This window comes from Thamnophis elegans, chromosome 7 (assembly GCF_009769535.1).
Source record: "Thamnophis elegans isolate rThaEle1 chromosome 7, rThaEle1.pri, whole genome shotgun sequence".
Classification (NCBI taxonomy): domain Eukaryota; kingdom Metazoa; phylum Chordata; class Lepidosauria; order Squamata; family Colubridae; genus Thamnophis; species Thamnophis elegans.
In genome coordinates this window covers 33,215,850-33,223,147 of record NC_045547.1, presented here as the reverse complement: position 1 = coordinate 33,223,147, position 7,298 = coordinate 33,215,850, and positions in this window count along the sequence as shown.

Here is a 7,298-nt window from a genome sequence, read left to right as displayed (position 1 = left end):
CTGATGATCATCTACAATTGTAACAGAACTCATTTGTTCAATTAGGACAATTTGACAAAATCTGGTTAGCGTGCTTGGTGAAACCAGCATGCCTTTACTACCCTATTGCTCGATGCACTGCTGTTGTTTCCTAATTCAGTTTTTCATCATATCATACCAGAATCATCCATACCAAGAGAAACCTTCAGGACTCTGTTACTGCATGGAACTGCGTCAAAAGAGGGAATATATTTCTGCCCTTCCCATTCCTACAGTGCTCTAACAAAAGACAAAAATCACTCATGCAATAATTAATTGGTACCTTGTGTTTGGATATTCACTCTATATTATATTACTTATCAAATTTCTATGTGTTTAAATTTTTGGGGGAAACAAAGACAGGATATAAATCTAATAATAAATGAATAAAAATAAACAGTCTGAAATGGAAGCATCAAGGACTGTGAGAAAATGTATGCCATTTCCTTCATTTTTAGCTTCCCTTTTTCTTTATATAACATTTGTTTTAATCGTATTTTAACAAGTCATTTTGGGGTTTTGTATATAAATATTCTATACAATGCACATGGTTTGCATTCCTTTAATATTATGAGTCTCATATTTAACTGGATAACTTTATAGGGTTGAAAAGATCTGGGCAGAACATAAGGCATATTTCCCACCTAATTATGAGATTCATGTAAAATATTTAATACCATCATAATGACATCTTGTTAAATCACAAAAGGCATGTGTGTGATCATGTAAACAAACATATTTGTGAACATATATTTGTAACATCATAACTCATTCCTCATTGCCTATATAAACATGTATTTATTAGCTGTATAGTAACAAATTCAAAATATTGATATTTCAGCCACCATATTTCACTTTATATCACATTTCACTCTGGCTCTTTTCATTGAGTCTTTTTTCATGATCTCTGGACCACCAGATCAGATACAACATGATCCACCAGTTGATGTGTAATTGGAGTTGTAGTCATATTCTGATATATCTTGTAGCATGGAAGAAAATCTTTTTAAATTGAGTTCCGGCTATTAAAATATACAAATGCTGATTTTCCCTGAAATGCAGCCAAAATGTACTTGCGATAGATACAAACTAATTGCGGCTGTATCATGATCTGATTTAAATTCAGCCACTACTCAATTCACTTCTGCTTCTGAATAGTATTCCAAGCTCTGATTACAAACAGATACATGTCACTAGGAATTTTACTTCATCACATGATGAAATCATTGTGGGTGTCCAATTTCTTTCCAAACAACAAAATGTCACTTCATATTTTTGGCAATATAGCTGCTATTTTAGAATGATTGATACCTAGTATTGAAGTTTTAATTTGTATTTTAGTTTATACTGCTGGATATGTGTGTGTCATCTGTGTGACACAGTAATGTCTTCTAATCATTGTTATTATTATTATCACCCATTTTATAGTTTTGTATGTTAATAATTCCAAGGCATGTGTACAATTGTACCAAAATCCTGTTCAGCAATTAATATAAAGCCAGAATTGGCAACTTCTCCAAATAACTATCCACAAACTGACATAAAAATTTCTAATAAATTAAACTTCCATGCAGACCAAGTGATAGGGAGACCACATCATCAGCACCAGCTGTATTAGCAATTGGAGGGAGGGTGGAAGCAAAGGTGGCCAAGTGTCAATTAATCACAATTTCTAAGACAGAGACACTCTTCTGCCATGTGGAATCTAGTCTGCTTTTCTTGAGAGCAGGGATTCCCCAGCTAGTCCAAATCTGTTCCATTCATGAAAAATGAATTGCGGGGCAGAAGTTCAGCAGAGAGAATATTGATCCGTGCCCACCCACCCCAACCCCATTTAATATAGTAGAATAGTAATGGCACCAAGTGCCGAAAGCGTGCATGCACACACCCATAGTCCAACGTCTGTGTGGCCCGCCCCTGCACATGCACACACAACCCCCACACGTGCATCTCATCCTTCCACACATGCATGCATGTCTCCCGCATGTGCCCTAGACATGCAGGGCAGAGACCCCAAAATCAGCTAGCTGGCGGGAAGTGCACGCGCACACCCAGGTGTGGAAGAACTGAGCTGGGTTCGCGCACCCACAGAGAAGGCTCTGCGTGCCACCTGTGGCATGCGTGCCATAGGTTCGCCATCATGGTTGTAGATCTAGCGTTAAATGTAATATCCTCAGGCAAAAATTCCAGAAAGGGCATAAATATATTTGGGGATGAATGGCAAGGGCCTGGCAGCTTACAATCATAACAAAAAATTACAGAAATAAACCACAGTAAATTTTACCATAATCCACGACAACACAAAGAAATAATAAATACTAAATGTAAATTATGGTGGAAAGCAATCAATTCCCAAAGGCCCTACAGAAGAGTTCCTTAATTGCCTTCCAGAAGGCCCCAGCCATGGGTATCAATCTTAGTTTTAGGTGGCTTCAACTAATAGCTTTTTCTTGGAGGATCACTCTGACAGATTGGCTCATGGACTAGGTATCCTGTATACAAATCATTATTTCAAAATAATTATATGTCCTAGTGTGTCAGTTAACAACTTTGAGAAGTCATCTGCTTAATTCTGGCTTTTGAGGATAGTTAAAAGACATTCTGACTTATCTCAGATTTTTGTGCAGAACCTCTTCATAGATGGAAAGGAGGAAGAGAATAAAAGAGTCTTTGTAGGTTCAGAAGATCTTCAACTTTGTGAAGTAATTAGAATTGCAGACAGTTTAACAACCATTACAATTTGTTTCCTGGGAAAACATTAGTTTATAGTTGAACCAAGCATTAGATGTAGGGTTTTACATAAGATATAAAAAATAATTTATAATATATATTATCCAATTTATAAGGAAGTCTCATTTTATGCCCATCAGAGAAAATAATTTCTATGACTCCCCAAACTTTCTTCCTTTTTTGGCCTACAGTGTCTTCTCTGGATAGCTCAGCAAGAAGATTAGAAATAAAGGAGATAAAGGATTAGCTAAACTCATGTGGATTTTTTTTAAAAAAAAGTAAATTTGAAAAACGTAGGAACATTTCATTGTGGTCTCAAACAAAAAGGGGAATTAAAGCAGTTGCAAAAAACACAGTTTAATAGAAATATGTAATGAGTATTCAGATACTTTTTTAAACAGTAAAAATTACATGACTGATTCTGATCAATTCTTCTAAAGATTACAAGAATGTCACAATTTTGCAATTAAGTAGCTTTAAAATACAAAAGCCATCTGGTGGCTTGAATTTTTTTTTCACAATAGCTCAGTTAGCCTTCTCCAGAAGTCTGAATAAAATGTACAAGGCAAGGAACCTATTTTTTTAAATCACTTACCTGATTGTATTCAAGTTCTAAAAAAAATCCATTAATACTTAAGGTGGGTGAGGATAAATGGATAAAATTTTGAAATTTGGATTAGGGTATTTTGTATCTCTATAGGCTCTATTTTCTATGTAGGGTATTTTCAGAATCATGGAAGCCATGGCATTCTATTGAAGTGAAAGTTGGACTTTAAGAAGCAGGCTAGGAAGAATATTTTTATGCTTTTGAGCTTTGGCGTTGATGACTTGTCTGTCAATGGTAGCTGTTTGTTTGCCTAAAGTGAGGAATGTGATTAAAGGCCCACGATATGAATGTTTCTTGACCTTCGAATGTAATGTATAATCTCCTGCCCCATAGGTATGCAGCAAACCAGGTGGGACATACCAAAATTAGAAGAATGACAAGTGTTTTATCAGCTACAATCAGCTGTTGCCAGACCACTTCTTTTCTTCTTTTCCAAAGAGTTTTGTAATTCTTTTTCCTTAATTATGAACATCATTGTTGGCAATTGTAGATTTTATTTTGTGGCAAATAAAAGTGTCATACATTGGTTTTTTAGTAACTGCACAGTCCTGGACAAACCATTTCTTAGAATTACACTACAGCAGTTGGTGTTCAAATGCCTGAAGTTTCAGAATAAATATTTTCATATAAATTAAATAACTTTCTAAATTGTAGTTATAGAACAGTGAGTTATTATAACAGAATAACAGAGTTAGAAGGGACCTTGGAGGTCTTCTAGTCCAAACCCCTGCTTAGGCAGGAAGCCCTGTACCATTTCAGACAAATGGTTGTCCAATCTCTTCTTTAAAACTTCCATTGTTGGAACATCCACAATTTCTGGAGCCAAGTTGTTCCACTGATTAAACTGTCAGGGCATTTCCCCTTAGTTCTAGGCTGATTTTCTCCTTGATTAGTTTCCATCCATTATATTGTTGTTTGAGTAGCTTTTTATACAGAGAAGCCCCTCATAAAAAGAGATAACTAATAAAGTCCTTCCTATTTAGATTTCATTTTCATGTGATTGTTGCTAATCTTCATTATAGTTTCCCATGAAATATCTTCCTTAATTACACTAAAATACTGCAACTGTTCTATATTTTATTTTTAAAACTTTAAGGCACATTTTAGGTACAGTGTAAAGGGCACGTAGTATGTATAACAATCCTCACTAATAGAAATGTTCATTCTTTCAAAGCGAACATTTAGCTCCTCTGTCAGCCTCTATCCTTTCCTCACACCCCCATTTCTCCCCATCAAATTGACATATTCTAGGTATTATGTATTTATCCTCCTAAAACAGGCTTGTCAAACTCGATTTCATTGAGGACTCCATCAGGGTTGTGTTTGACCTTTGGGAAAATGGGCAAGCTCCATTTTCAGCTGCAATGGTCTTCTACAATCCTCTGCCAGAGAAATTAGAGTTCAAGAAGTCCCAAGCTCTGTTTTCACTGACAGAGGCACCACGGGCTGGTCCCTCTTTATTTTCAGGGCCCATGGGCCTTGAGTTTTTCACCCCTGTCCTAAAAGAACATAAGCCCAGCAACAAAGCGGGAAATATATGATTAAATATGAAAGGCTACTTTAGGCTAAATGGGCATTGGGCAAGAATTACAGTAAGGAACATTCGTACAGAGAAACTTTCTATATGCCATATTCCCGTCATATGTTAGCAAATGTTCTCAGAGCCAACATACATTCCTAGCAGCATGTTGAGAATGAATGGTGGATTCTATTAAATATATTTTGCTGTGGCATTTCTGCCCTCTGCTGGTGAATGGAGAAGTAAAATACAGGGGGGGAAATTGATAGTCAGCTGTATATATACAGAGAACAAGGAAGTCAATAGAACCATTGAATTCCCAAATTCACTGAGGGTCATCTTTATAATTTCCTCTTGATCATGTTTCTGAATAAAAGAAGTCATTTACTCCATTTCCAAACTATAACTAAAACACAGGGAAAGGTCTTCAACTCCCCCTATTGTTGCCTAAATATGCTGAAAAATTAGTCTTGACATAAAATTCCGATAACCAAGTTGAAGCAGTAATAAAATTGAAGTTTAATAGGCAAAAAAGTTTCTCTCTTACATTTCAAATTATTTCATTTCAAATCCACAGACTTCATAATATGCTGTTCTATTTATAGACAGCAGGCAATGTTTGGGTCAGAGATATTGGGAGTTTTCCTAGCACAGAATCCTTAAGAATGGTTATATATAAAGGTAAAGTCAAATCTTTCTTATTTCAGCAAGTTGACTACAGTAAAGGACCATTTATATAGTATCCCGACACATAAAGGAATACAAATGCACTAAACCTGCGTTCTTAACTTCAGGAAGTTTAGTATTTTGGACTTCAGCTCCCAGAATTTTCCAGCCACTACACTGAATTGAAGTCCACAAATCTTATAAGTTGCTGAGTTTGAGAAACATTGCATTGAACAGTATTCCTAAGCAGTGATACACTACAGGAGAGGAAGAGAGTAACACTTGCATTATATATTTTTGTTCAAACAAATATCACATTTATCAAAAGATAACTGATTTTAAGATAGTACCTCAACACAGACCAAAAAAGGTAGAAGTGGAAGCGGAAAAAAAACTAGGCTCAACTCCTCAACTAGTGTACTTACCATCCATGTCAAGTTATCATTGCCAACATTAATTGAAGTGACTTCTAAAAATTCTCCTCCTGCCTAATAAATGCTTCCATATGCCACACATATAAGTGTGTATGTTTATGTGTATGTTGTGTATATATTATTTCTCACTCTGCTAAAACCATACTTCAAAAAAACAGGATGGGATTAGGAAAAAGTACATATTGTGAGGATTGTTTTCCAAGAACTGCACTAGAAGATAACCGGACACAATGCTTTATTGCAGCCAACACCTTCCATAATTATAGGCTAGTGCCCTGGATTAATTCCATCCTCCTATTTTGCAAGAGTCGCTTTGAAATGAGATGGGCAGCAAATACATTAATCCAGTGGTGGGTTCTGGCTAGTACGCCCTGGTATGGGCGTACCGGTGGCAGCTGGAAGCAGCGGCCATTGTACTGGAACAGTGCTTTGGAGGGCCCACCTGCCTGCCCTCGTTCCTTACCTCTAGTTGAGCTAACTGGGCCATTTGTGCATATGCGCACAGCATACGGCACCTGCGCAACCTCCGCCAAGCAGCTGGAGCGTCACAGGGCAGTTGGTGTGCATGCACGCAAAGCGTGCATGCCTGTGGACACCCGGACCCGTCACAGCGTACCAGTTGCAATGGAATCCAGAACCCACCACTGATTTAATCTATCAATAAGTAAGTGAACGTAGCCATGTAATTAAGTCTTTGGTGCTCTATCCTCAACTGGTAAAAGTCTTAAGTTGCAAGCAGCATACAATCTTTCCCTCTCTCAGAAGGTTCTTGATTTGCAATCACCATGATTGCTCCTGTCCTGGTTGCAGCCAAGCTCCTAAGCAGTGTTGCTACTGAGCACTGCAGCTGAGTCCCAAGCCATGCCTCCAGACAGGAATCACACCACAATGGGTTGTTTACCATAGATTGTGTTCCTGGAAGTTGATTGACATCCTCTTGCTTATCTGTAATGGTTATAAAAGCCTGGATCTGGTTTCCCTCTTCCTCATCTGCTTGCTGTCTTCTCCTTATCCTATTTTATCCTACACACCCACATTTTGTAGGTTGAAGGTCTGGATGAGATCATGCTGCCCATGGATGTCAGCATGATCCTAAAAAATGCCAGAGGTTGGCTCAATTAGCCAGCCAGATGGAACCCCAACATGGATTGCTTGTGATGTGGATTGTTTTTGCCACAGCAAACCATGAATTTGTATGAGGGAGAAATGAGCCCAGTTGCTTTCTGAAATGTAGACAGCAACTTCAGTTTCGCTCTTTTTTTCTCACATTAACTACTAAACTGAACTGAGTTGCTTGTTAATAAGGAACATTTACAAAATTAGT